This window comes from Schistocerca serialis, chromosome 1 (assembly GCF_023864345.2).
Source record: "Schistocerca serialis cubense isolate TAMUIC-IGC-003099 chromosome 1, iqSchSeri2.2, whole genome shotgun sequence".
NCBI lineage: Eukaryota > Metazoa > Arthropoda > Insecta > Orthoptera > Acrididae > Schistocerca > Schistocerca serialis.
This window is the reverse complement of record NC_064638.1, coordinates 63,405,817-63,418,354: the sequence shown is the minus strand read 5'-3', so window position 1 is coordinate 63,418,354 and position 12,538 is coordinate 63,405,817.

Sequence of the window (12,538 nt, the reverse complement as noted above, 5' to 3'; positions counted from 1 at the left end):
CACACCTGTCTACAAAAAGGGTCCATTTGTTGTATAATCTTAGAGCAATTCTGAGCTCCAACATAAAGAGGGATTTCGAGTAGAATTGCCTCCTCCCTCCCAAACAAGAGTAATTCTCGAAACATTTGTCCCATAATACCCAACTGGTGCTGTTCTCATATGAAATCGTGAAAGCCATGGATCAAGAAAGTTGAGCAGATCCAGTATTTCTTGACTTCTGATCCATTACAACACCTGCGCTTATTATCCAAAGTATGGTTCTGCGGCGTATCAAGTGGAATTTTTGACTGGATTTAGGATTCCTCAGTAGGAAGGATGCATTATCTTACGTAGGATGGAGGCTCGTCGGTTGATGTAGAAGCATTTTCTGATGTGCCTTGTTCGTGTTGTGTGTTAAATAACTTCTTCTTCTTCTGCTTCCGCACTTCAAGCCTTAGCCAATGTGTTTCTACCGACTTCATCTCTTCTCGGTCGCTCTACATCTCTTCTTCCTGAGGACTTGCACTTGTCTACAACGAATGGAATTTTGTCTTCATCCTTCCACTTGAAGGGTTGCCTCCATTCTTCCCTTTATCCTTCAATCTCCTTATTTAAATCACATATTCATGATTCTGCCCAGATGCTATCATTTGTTATATGATTCCCCCTTGAGCGGCTTTTGACAGTTTTTAAAAATCTCATCTCTGCTGGCTCTACATTATTTTCATCTCTTTTTCTCTGAGGCTGGAATTCGCTGCCATAAAATAGCACAGGAGCCACATGTTTTATGCAATTGAGAGATTACAGAGCACTCTCACTTCTGATTTGGTGTTAACCCACTTTGCATTCATAGGGAATATGATCTTTACTGTGATTTAACTTCATACATTATGATGAAATGGTGGGCAGTAGTTAAGGGTCTTGTTTGCGTGCTCTAGGGAAGGAAATGTATGATCAAAGGAACAGGGTGTCGACTTAAACGACTGCAATAAAAGCATGGCGTTGGTGGGCTGACAAAGCGCGTTTTTCTGGCGAACGGTGAGGAGACATTTCTAGACGGCTGCGTGCTACAGTCGCATTGTGCAAAACACATTAAGTTGCCGCCAGACAGGAGGCTGGCGTCCAGGTATATGGGCCAGCGCCGAAAAGTCGCTGACAGCGCATTGTAGGTCAGGAATAAAGCAGAGGATGTGTCCTTGTTAGGGATAAAGCCACCAAATGAGATTTAAACGTTCTGCAAATTTCCGTGGGACAGGGATACTGACATCCAGGTGTCTAGACTCTGTTTCAAAACATGTTTGTGAAAGCGCGACGTTTAGGCGACTTTATGGCCGTTCTTTGGAAACTTTGAAATGGACACAACAGGGGAGATAACAAGCTGTTTATGGAGAGATGTGCTTCCACTCTGTATTGTGTTAGCAAAAGACATGGCAAACTCATGGAAAAGAGGCTGCAAAGCTGATTCTTTTTTTTCCATTTTCTGCCAATTAAGTTTAAAGTCTCTGATTGGTTAAATCAGTTTGCACTGCAAAGACCATTCTCCCAGATTAGAATTCCAGGCTCCAGCTCGTGACTGGCTTGTGCAAAAGTGAGGGAAGTCAAAAAAGAGAAATGTGCTTTTGGAACCAAGCTGAGGAGGAAGCACGGAGAAAGGAAGAAGAGTCACTCTTGTACACGTCTCTTGTACTGGCACTTTGCTAGTAAAGAACTGGAGGTCTCTACCTGAATGGTGAGACTTGTGTCCTTTGCTAGTGTGCGACTTAGAGCCTGTGCCAGTGACCTTCTGAAGGGTCAGAGGTATTGCTTTTACCATCACGGTCACAATGAGTGTCGTGTGTGTGTGTACTTATTTGTCTTGAGTTGTCCGTCTAAACATTTGACATATTCCAGCATGCACAGTCTTGGCATCGAGTCAAATTGGTTTGGTAGACCAGCAAATGGGTCCAGCTGCACACTGGAATCCATGTGGGTTCGTACTTGCATTTAATAGCAGACTGCCGCCGTCCATGACTTCAGTCACCGAATGCATTGTGGTGTGCCACCTTGACCAGCAGGAGGGTAAAGTATTCACTGCTGCGACATAGGGCTATAATACATATTTCTTAGCACCCTGTTCTTTCAAACCATATTTTCCTTTTTTTTTTTGTATGGTAGCATAGATGCTTGGTGGTGGCGTAGTTTGGTGCCTTCACCTGGATTCACGTGTATGAATTCAGACAGAGTGATTACTGTTCTGGTTAGTGTCATATGTCGATCCCCAGCAGATCACATTGTACACCATAGATCCCATGTTAGTAAGCCATTTGTTCAATAAAAATGGTTGCGTGATGCTTCTTTAATAACTTTGTTGTCTTGTCATGTTTAAGAAGAATAAATAGAATGTCAATTATACTACAAGTTCTCACTGAGTTCTAATTAACAGTTCCTTCCCATTTTATTATTGTAGTCTAGATCTGAAACATAAGGAGTAGCTTTTCACTTGATGTCCACTGTGCGGATCTTTTACTTCATTAACAATAAGGGCCTAGAACTGCTCGGCCACACCGGCTGGCTCAGTGACTGAAACTGGCGACTATCACAATTACATTGTTTTCGATAACAGTCTTAGATCGAACTGGTGATTTTCCATAGTGTACTGCGGCTTTTGTTTTATTAGCAAAAATAAAACAATGACAGAAAAAAGACATCATGTGGCATTGAAGGCCAGGAGACCCCGCCCAAGGAAGTTCAGCCGCCGGATTGCAAGTCTTATTTCAGGTGACGCCACACAGGACAACATTCGTGTCGGGGACAGAGAATCGAATCCAGGCCCTCTGCACAGTACACAAGCATGTTGCTGTGCACCCGTTTTGTTCGTTACTGTTCGTTGCATTTGTTCTGGGCGGACGTCCCATGACAATCATTGAAGTTCACTGTTGATCCATTCACTCAGCTGTTTTGTTACAGAGGACAGGTAACCCTATGACCGAACACACAGAGCTAGCGTGCCAGCAGCTGAGCTGTGGATTGTTTTGGTAGCAGATATTTTTAGACTAGAATGTTACTTTCTCAACTCACATAATTTATACACAGAGCATTATATGTCTACCCATGTATTTCGAAAAATAATTACATCATCTGCATGCAGCATAGCATTTAGAAGGTAATTCCTTTTCAACTGTCTAACTTCATGGACATCCTTCTTCCTGTACCATATCTGTCTTCAGTACAGATTTTAAACAGATTTGGTGCTACGCTACTAACATCAGTCTAAACAGCAAGTGTACTTGAGGGTTAAATGTTGTGAACTGTAAAATTATGCATTTCACAAAACGAATGAACTTAGCAACTTATGGCTACAATATCAGTGAGAGACAATTGTAATCAGTGTGCTTATGCAAATACTTGGGTGTAGGCCCTAACACTTCGTTGGCATATGAAATGTCATGATCACATAGGGTCAGCCCTAAGTAAAGCATGTGGCAGACAGATATTAGGCAAATACAGTCAACATCCAAAAGTCATTACTTACAAGACACTAGTGCATCGACAACAAACATGGCTTAAAGTAACTGGCCACGACGCCAACAGAGAATGCCATTCTATTGCACAGAGCGTCTGAGCCATGCTGCGGCTTGCGTTGGTGGTGTTTGTAGTTTTCCGCCCTCTGTTGGATGCCAGACCGTATCCCTTATTTGGCATGGTTGCGGTTGTTTCTCTTCTTCTCGTCTTGACTGGCGCCACCCGTTTCGCAAGCATTGCCTGTCCGCTAGTGGCACCAGGGGCGTTTATTGATATGTAGTAACTGTTGCCCTATCTTTGGAGCGACGTCGTTGTTTTTCGGTGACGTGTGAGTGAGGCAGTTCAGTTGGGGACTCAGGAGAAGTCAGGTTCGCGCAGTGTGAGAACATGTCGGGACCCCTGGTGACGCTCATGGACTGCTGGAAGGAAGGCTGTGGTCGCGAGGGTGCACAACCTCGTCGTAAACCAAATACTGCAGGCTTTAAGATGGGTGAATTTCAATTCAAGTAGAGAAATCTCCACCATTGTGACATCTCGGGATTCTCCAGTGACTTGGGTTCGTGTTGCTGCTCGTAGTGTCACTGAGGCGAAGAGCAGCTAGTGAAGTGTTTGGGGAAAGCGGATCTGATTAGCTTTCCTCGACTTCTTATTAATATTTACTACGTTCAGCTTGTTACAATTTGTTAAGTTCAACTAGCGGTATTTTTACTGCCTGGTGACCGCTAACACCCCAGTTACCTGCCCTGGGGTTAGTGTATGTAACGGCAGTGTACGTTTCCTCACCTTGCCACTGCTGTCCGGTAAGGCGTGTAGTTTTGACAGCTTCCTTGATTCTCGTACTCTGGTGGTAGCGATTCCTTTCTCCTTCCAGGCACTCTAAGCACAATATTCTGGAGGCGTAGTGCAGTCCGCCGGTTGCGGCTTTGGCTTGTTGTTCCATTTTTGCATTTGGTTTATTGGACGTCAGGTAGCTTCAGTAAAATTATCATTAGTCATTCGTTGGACTGCTACTAGCCGGAGTTACCATCTTGTGAAGTGAATGCAACTCTTGGCTGCCTATGTCATCGCTTGCAAAGATGTTTGTTACCGGACCTTCTCAGAGGTCGATTCCTGGAGCACCATCTGTGACTGGTCCTTGTGTGTTATTATTGTATTATTTATTACCATACCTTTAATGCCTACATTAAAAGTTATGTATGTCTGGTTAATAGTTCAGGTCGCCTTCTGGAATAAATCTAGCAGTGTAAGAGTTGTGTTACAAGGTTACCATCATCTTATTTCACCCATTTGTGGTCAGTTGCTTGTTTCTTTTAATTAACCTTTGCTTGTATTTACATTTTTTACAGCGGGTTTAAAATTTTTGTATAATTGCCATTCTTGAAGTGTAAGGTCTTCAGCCATCATAATAGTGACTCGGATTTTTTTAACATCATCTGTATCTGTATTTTATGGTGGTTTGCTAAATAGTGACACACTGAAAACACTATTGTTTACACAGTTGTTTATCCCTTCATTAATAACGTGTGGTATTTCTTTATTTATTCTGGAGTCTGTAATTACTGTTTTAAAAATAAATGTGTGTAACTGTAAAAGGCAACCAATAGTAACTGATTACGGCCCCGTTCACAATCGTAACCGAATCCTGCCTTCACTTGACAATAAGGTTTCAGTGTCTCTCCTGAGAATCTTCAGGCGCATTTTCTCTGGTGTTTCAGCAGATACTGACAATTTCTTTTTTTCAGTGTATAGCTGGAGTCAGCCCAAATAAGAACTGCTCATCACGTCTTTCAAGCGACGCCCGTTGCCCATGGGAACTGTAGGTTTGTATCTTATTACAAACAGAATATGGCTCTGAGCACTATGGGACTTAACAGCTGTGGTCATCAGTTCCCTAGAACTTAGAACTACTTGAACCTACCTAACCTAAGGACATCACACACATCCATGCCCGAGGCAGGATTCGAACCTGCGACCGTAGCGGTCGTGTGGTTCCGGACTGCGCGCCTAGAACCGCGAGACCACCGCGGCCGGCACAAACAGAATAGAATGATTCTCAAAAGCGGAATTTCACGTGCTCATTCGATAGAGCGGTATATGATAAGTCTAGCCCAATATTTTTTTTATCGACATGTGTTAACAGGGACAGTGGAACTCGAGCAGTTGCCAGCACTGCAGCTGCGAAAGCACTGCCCTGAGACACGCGGTCGCCAAGCATGCAGCGCTACTCAGTCGCTGCTGGATTATTTATACATCATATTTTACTGTTTCGGTTAATACATTTCAATGAAACAAATATCGGCCTAGACTAGACTTATTTGGGAGTGCTCCATCAAACTGGCTCGTATAATTCCAATTTAAAGAAACTTTTCCTAGTAATGGAAAAGAAACAGACGTTTTCCGCTGACATTGGGGGTCGCATGAAAGATCTGACGGTCGGCCCTAGTGGACCAGCGGTTCTAGGCGCTTCAGTCTGGAACCACGCAACCGCTACGATCGCAGGTTCGAATCCTGCCTCGGGCATTAATGTGTGTGATGTCCTTAGGTTAGTTAGGCTTAATTAATTCTAAGTTCTAGTGGACTGATGACCTCAGATGTTAAGTCCCTTAGTGCTCTCAGCCATTTGAACCAAAGGCCTGACGAGCAATAATTTTTTAGGTTGACTTCAGCTACAAGTACAAGAACTAAATTGCAGATGTCTACCGCAACACCTGAGAAAGTGCACCAGACGCCTCTTCGGGGAAACATCCAGTATAGACTGTTGAAGGAAAATTTTCTGAGTCTTACGAGCTTCCGCTCATTAACAAACATACATCACCTACATACATTTTGCGACAGACAATTTACTCCAGACAAGATTACTGGCTGCTGGATAATTTGCATCGCTGGTGATTCAAGTGAATGTCAGCTATGTTACTGGACATGTAAAACCTCGCTGCTCACCAAAAGGACTCCTACAGAAGTTGGGATTCGGCCCTCCGTGTGGAATCGTTGCTATCTACACTACTGGCCATTAAAATTGCTAGACCAAGAAGAAATGCAGATGATAAACAGGTATTCATTGGACAAATACGAGGCCTGTTCAGAAAGTAAGCTCCGATTGATTGCCAAATTGAAACCACAGTGAACATCAGAAATGTTTTACTTGTAACAATTAGCTACACCTTTCAGCTATTCTCTACGTAGTCGCCGTTCTGACTTAGACTTTTGTCATAGCGTTGTACCAACTTTTTAATAGCCTCATCATAGAAGGCAGCCGCCAGTGCTTTCCGCCAATTCTCCACGCTGGCCTACACCTCGTTGTCTGTGTCAAAATGTTGTCTTCAAAGACAGCGGTTCATGTGACCAGAGATGAAACTGAGGGGGAGACAATTGCGGACTGTATTGTGGGTAATCTAACATTTCCATTTGAAAACGATGCAGGAGCATCTTCATTGCCCCTGCAGAATGCGGCTGAGAATTGTCGTGAAGACGAAACAGCACGACAGTTATGTAATGTTAGCTGCATAGCTTCAGGCGAAATTGCTCACCAGGCCCTCGTACTTGGCGGCAGACACTATTTTCTAGACATCTTTACGCACTCACTGCGAGCTCAGAAATGAGAAGAGCGACGTGATGCCAACTGGGGTTATACTAGAGACACTACCCAACACATCTGTGCAAAGCTTTATCGGATTTTCATAGTCGTTTCCATTTCGCGACCGATCGGAGCTTACTTTCTGAACGCCCCTCGTATATTATACTACAACTGACACGTGATTACATTTTCACGTAATTTGGGTGCATAGATCCTGAGAAATCAGTACCCAGAACAACCACCTCTGGGCCTTGATACACCTGGGCATTGAGTCAAACAGAGCTTGAATGGCGCGTACAGGTACAGCTGCCCCATGCAGCTTCAACACGATGCCACAGTTCATCATGAGTAGTGACTGGCGTATTGTGACAAGCCAGTTACTCGGCCACCATTAACCAGATGTTTTCAATTGGTGAGAGATCTGGACAATGTGCTGGCCAGGGCAGCAGTCGAACATTTTCTATATCCAGAAAGGCCCGTACAGTACCTGCAACATGCGGTCGTTCATTATCCTGCTGAAATGTAGGGTTTCGCAGGGATCGAATGAAGGGTGGAGCCACGGGTAGTAACACATCTGAAATGTAACGTCCACTGTTCAAAGTGCCGTCAAAGCGAACAAGAGGTGACCGAGAAGTGCAACCAATGGCACCCCATACGATCACGCCGGGTGATGCGCCAGTATGGCGAAGACGAATACACGCTTCCAATGTGCGTTCACCGCGATGTCACCAACCACGGATGCGACCATCATGATGCTGTAAACAGAACCAGGATTCATCCGAAAAAATGACGTTTCGCCATTCGTGCACCCAGGTTCGTCGTCGAGTACACCGTCGGAGGCGCTCCTGTCTGTGATGCAGCATCAAGGGTAACCGCAGCCACGGTCTGCGAGCTGATATCCATGCTGTTCCAAACGTCGTCGAACAGATGGTTGTTGTCTTGGAAGCGTTCCCATCTGTTGACTCAGGGATCGAGACGTGGCTGAACGATCCGTTACAGCCATGCGGATAAGATGCCTGTCATCTCGACTGCTAGTGATACGAGGCCGTTGGGATCGAGCACGGAGTTCCGTATTACCCTCCTGAACGCACCGATTCCATATTCTGCTAACAGTCATTGGATCTCGACAAACGCGAGCAGCAATGTCGCGATATGATAAACCGCAATCGCGAAAGGCTACAAGTCGGAATCGTGATGGTACGCATTTCTCCTCCTTACACGAGGCATCACAACAACGTTTCACCAGGCAACGCCGGTCAACTGCTGTTTGTGTATGAGAAATCGGTTGAAAACTTTCGTTATGTCAGCACGTTGTAGATGTCGCCACCGACGCCAACCTTGTGTGAATTCTCTGAAAACCTAATCATTTGCATATCACAGCATCTTCTTCCTGTCGGTTAAATTTCGCGTCCGTAGCACATCATCTTCGTGGTGTAGCAATTTTAGTGGCCAGTAGTGTAGAACTAGCTGCAATAAACTCGGAAAGCCCAGCTTATGGGTGGCTCTGAGCACTATGCGACTGAACTTCTGGGGTCATCAGTCGCCTAGAACTTAGAACTAGTTAAACCTAACTAACCTAAGGACATCACACACATCCATGCCCGAGGCAGGATTCGAACCTGCGACCGTAGCGGTCACGCGATTCCAGACTGCAGCGCCTAGAACCGCACGGCCACACCGGCCGGCAGCCCAGCTTATAGAGTCTCTAATGTTTCACTAAACAATTTGATCCCTAGTATGGCTACCTGCACATACAAGTGTAAATGTTTGAGACAGACAGGAATACTGAACATCTCGGTAACTGGTGTCTTTTTTTATCCAAGACGCCATCGAAATGCCAGATATAAAGAACTCATTTCATTTCTAGATTCTATTATCTATCCACTCATCCAGGTATCACGTCAGTGATACAGGAATCTTAATCATAATACAACGAGAATAAATAACTCCTATGCACACACATACGGAACAAATACGTTTTGTGACAATAGGACAGGAGGTCGACCGTGGCCTTTCCGAAGGAATCATCTCGCTCATCACGGTATTCGCTTGAAATGATATAAGAAAACAACGAAACACCTAAATCTGGATGGCTGAATAGAAGAAACTCAGTCCTCCCCAATATAACGTCAGTGTCTTAACAACTGTCTCACCTCATTCTTGGTCACTATTGTTCTCTTCTTCTTATGACATAAAAATTTGTATCAAATATGTTATTGTCCAAATCATAGTTTTGTACTACACCACTGCACACGCTAAGAGTGCCCGCTGGTGACGTCAAACCGTCTGAAGAGCTCAGAATCCCCTGATGACTGAGACTATGGCCAGCGGTGTTATCGTGCACTACAGGTAATTACACATTTGCTTTCACCAACATTACTTTGAGGTTATGTATTTTTATCTGAAAGGGTGTTGCGCTTGTTCCCTTTAGTTACTATCCCCTTTTGAAATGTCTAAGTAATATATGTGAGCATTACTTGCGAAGAATGTTTTATCTGCTCTTTTAAATACATGTATTTTAGTAATCTCTTTTATATCCTTGGAGTATTCATTGTACAACTTTCTTCCCTGCAAGAAGATACTGATCTCAGTCCTTTGGCTGTTATTTCGTTGGTAAATGAATGGTGGCACTAGCTCTTGTTACATGTTTATGTGTAGAACTGTAATTGAAATGCTTAGTTAATGTTTTCTCTGATACGCAGAACAGGAATAGAGAACTCACATTGTGCAGTAAGATTACACAGTTTTTAAACAGTTCCTTTCAATCCTAGATAAAACAGTAATCAGTGAAAAATAAAATCAGAACTTTTTTTCATGAGAAAATCAATTTGCGAAACTGTAATTTGATTATTACAGGGACAAGTAAAATAAAGTAGGGAAGGTGGAAATGAGAGTTTATAGAGGGTAATTTCTATTTAAGGTTTCGACCTATTGAATGGAATTGATAGAACAATAAAGAGAGGAGCTTGTGCAATGGTTTTCAGGAAACACTACTGCATAAACTGTAGTATTAAAGAGTATGTGATATAAGCCTCGAGCTTAGTATCATATCTTTCAAGAATGAAGAGAAAAGCATAACAAAAATAAGTGCATCACCCAGATTGTGTTTCACAATTATGTTGTGGTAACCAGAAGGCTAACTGAAGTACTAGTCACAGAATGAGTGTGGTTATTTACACGTCTGCAAGGAGTGATCCTTATCTCGCGTTTGCACAGCACTGTTTACGCTCAATATCTGCTTCTGCTGCGTTTTGTCCCACTGTTGAACGAGTGATTTCCTGGATACCGACGTGCCCGACAGCCGGACGTTTGTCCTCGAGGCAACTCGCAGGAGGGAACTCCTCCCCCCCCCCCCCCCCCCTCCAAGCAACTCTTTGGTCCGGACGTCGTTTTTGGAGCTGGAGCCACGGGTCTTCTGAGACCCCCACTGGTTCGTACACCTCGTCCTGCTCACACTCGCGGTTTCTCGTCCTACGACAGTGGCCCACACTCTCCCATTCGCAGTCCTTCCCTGCCTTCTGCGCGGCGCTGTTGTGGACGGCAAATCTCAGCAAGCTCTGGCGCTCTTGCTGCAACTCTGCCCTGCTGTGTCGCACCTGAAGACGGTTCTGTTCTGCTCTCCACGTGTCCATTATGTCCTGTGGAAAGCAGCGGACTGTTCAAACATCTGAGTAATTACCGTAGCATGTCAATATAATTAGACTTCTCATTCGTGGTAATGATACTATTAGGCTACTATCTACACACAATTACAACAAAGGGCAACACACCCTGCTTAAACATGAATTGCAATGGATGGTATTTAATGGAAATTCCAGTAATCATGCTGCACGAGTTGGCTTTCACACGTGCTATACAGATTCTGCGCAGAGTGAATGCACGAGCGACGAAATTTTCGACATTCCATAAGCGATAGCACCTTTTCACATAATGTAAAACGATGATCATGGAATTAAGGGGATTAAACATTAAAATTTACAAAGTCTGACACCGCCGATAATCGTGAGTCCCGCCGACTGTGAAGTACGTGCTGTTATAAGATTTCTTAGTGCTAAAGGCCTAAAAGCGATCGATATTCATCGTGAGATCTGTGAAGTTTACGGGGAAAACATTATGAGTGATGGAATGGTAAGATGCGGGTGAGAGCATTTAAAGGTGGCCACACAAACGTGCATGATGAACAACGGAGTGGGCGTCCTTCGGTCGTTAATGAAAGTTTGGTGCAGGAAGTGGACAATAAAGTGAGAGAAAACAGGAACTTTACGATTCCCTCCTTGTGGGATGACTTTCCTAGTGTTTCTCGTAGTGTTTTGTATGGCTTTGTTACCGAGCACTTGAATTACCGAAAATTGTGCGTAAGTTGGGTACCAAAAATGTTGACGGATGTGCACAAAACAAAACGTTTAGACAGTGCATTGACCCTCCTTGAGCGGCACCACAACGACGTTGATGATTTCTTAAGCCAAATTGTTACGGACGATGAAACATGGGTGGCCTACGTCACACCAGAATAAAAGCAACAGTCCATGGAAGTTGAGCAAGGGCATCGTTTTGCTGCAAGACAATGCCCGTCCGCATGTGGCGAATCAGACCATAGATCTCATCACATCTTTTCGATGGGAAACTCTAGATCATCCTCCGTACAGCCCCGATCTTGCGCCCAGTGACTACCATCTGTTCCTGCACTTGAAGAAACACCTGGGCGGTCAGCGTCTTCAAGACGATACAAAGTCAAAACAGTGGTGATGCAGTTGTTAACAAGTCAGGCGGCAGACTTCTATGAGGAGCGTATTCACAAACTGGTACAACGTTATGACGAGTGCCTCAGTGTTGACGGAAATTATGTAGAAAAGTAGATTAAAGTACAGGCTTTCATCCAAAAATAAAATTATTGAGATATCTTAGCACGTCTTTTTTTTTTAATTTCAAAACGGTACTTACTTAAAAAAACACGCCTCGTAGCATACGTGTCTCAACCCCGACGTCACCATCTCCTCGCTGCAGTACGTCACTCCAAGAATATAAAAGTAATGTAGACTTTAATCTATTCCAAGAGCACCGTTTGTGATTAAATTGTACACTCTGACCAGGAAATTAATCACTCCCTTCACCGTTCGTTGCTCAGTACACATGATGAAATTAAAACTCGTATTGTCTTGCTACACTGCACAGCTTTTAACAATTTATTTAATATATCGTGTATGACCTACAAAGGGGCTGTATCCAAGACGGCAGAAGCATTTCGGCAAGTATACACTATGTGATCAAAAGTAACCGCATAAAAGGCTGAAAATTCCTTACAAGTTCGTGGCGCCCTCCATCGGTAATACTGGAATTCATTGCAATTTTTGACTACCCTTTGCCTTGATGAAAGCTTCCACTCTCGCAGGCATACGTTCAATCAGGTACTGGGAGGTTTCTTGTAGAATGGGAGCCCATTCTTCACGGAGTGCTGCACTGAGGAGAGGTATCGACGTCGGTCTG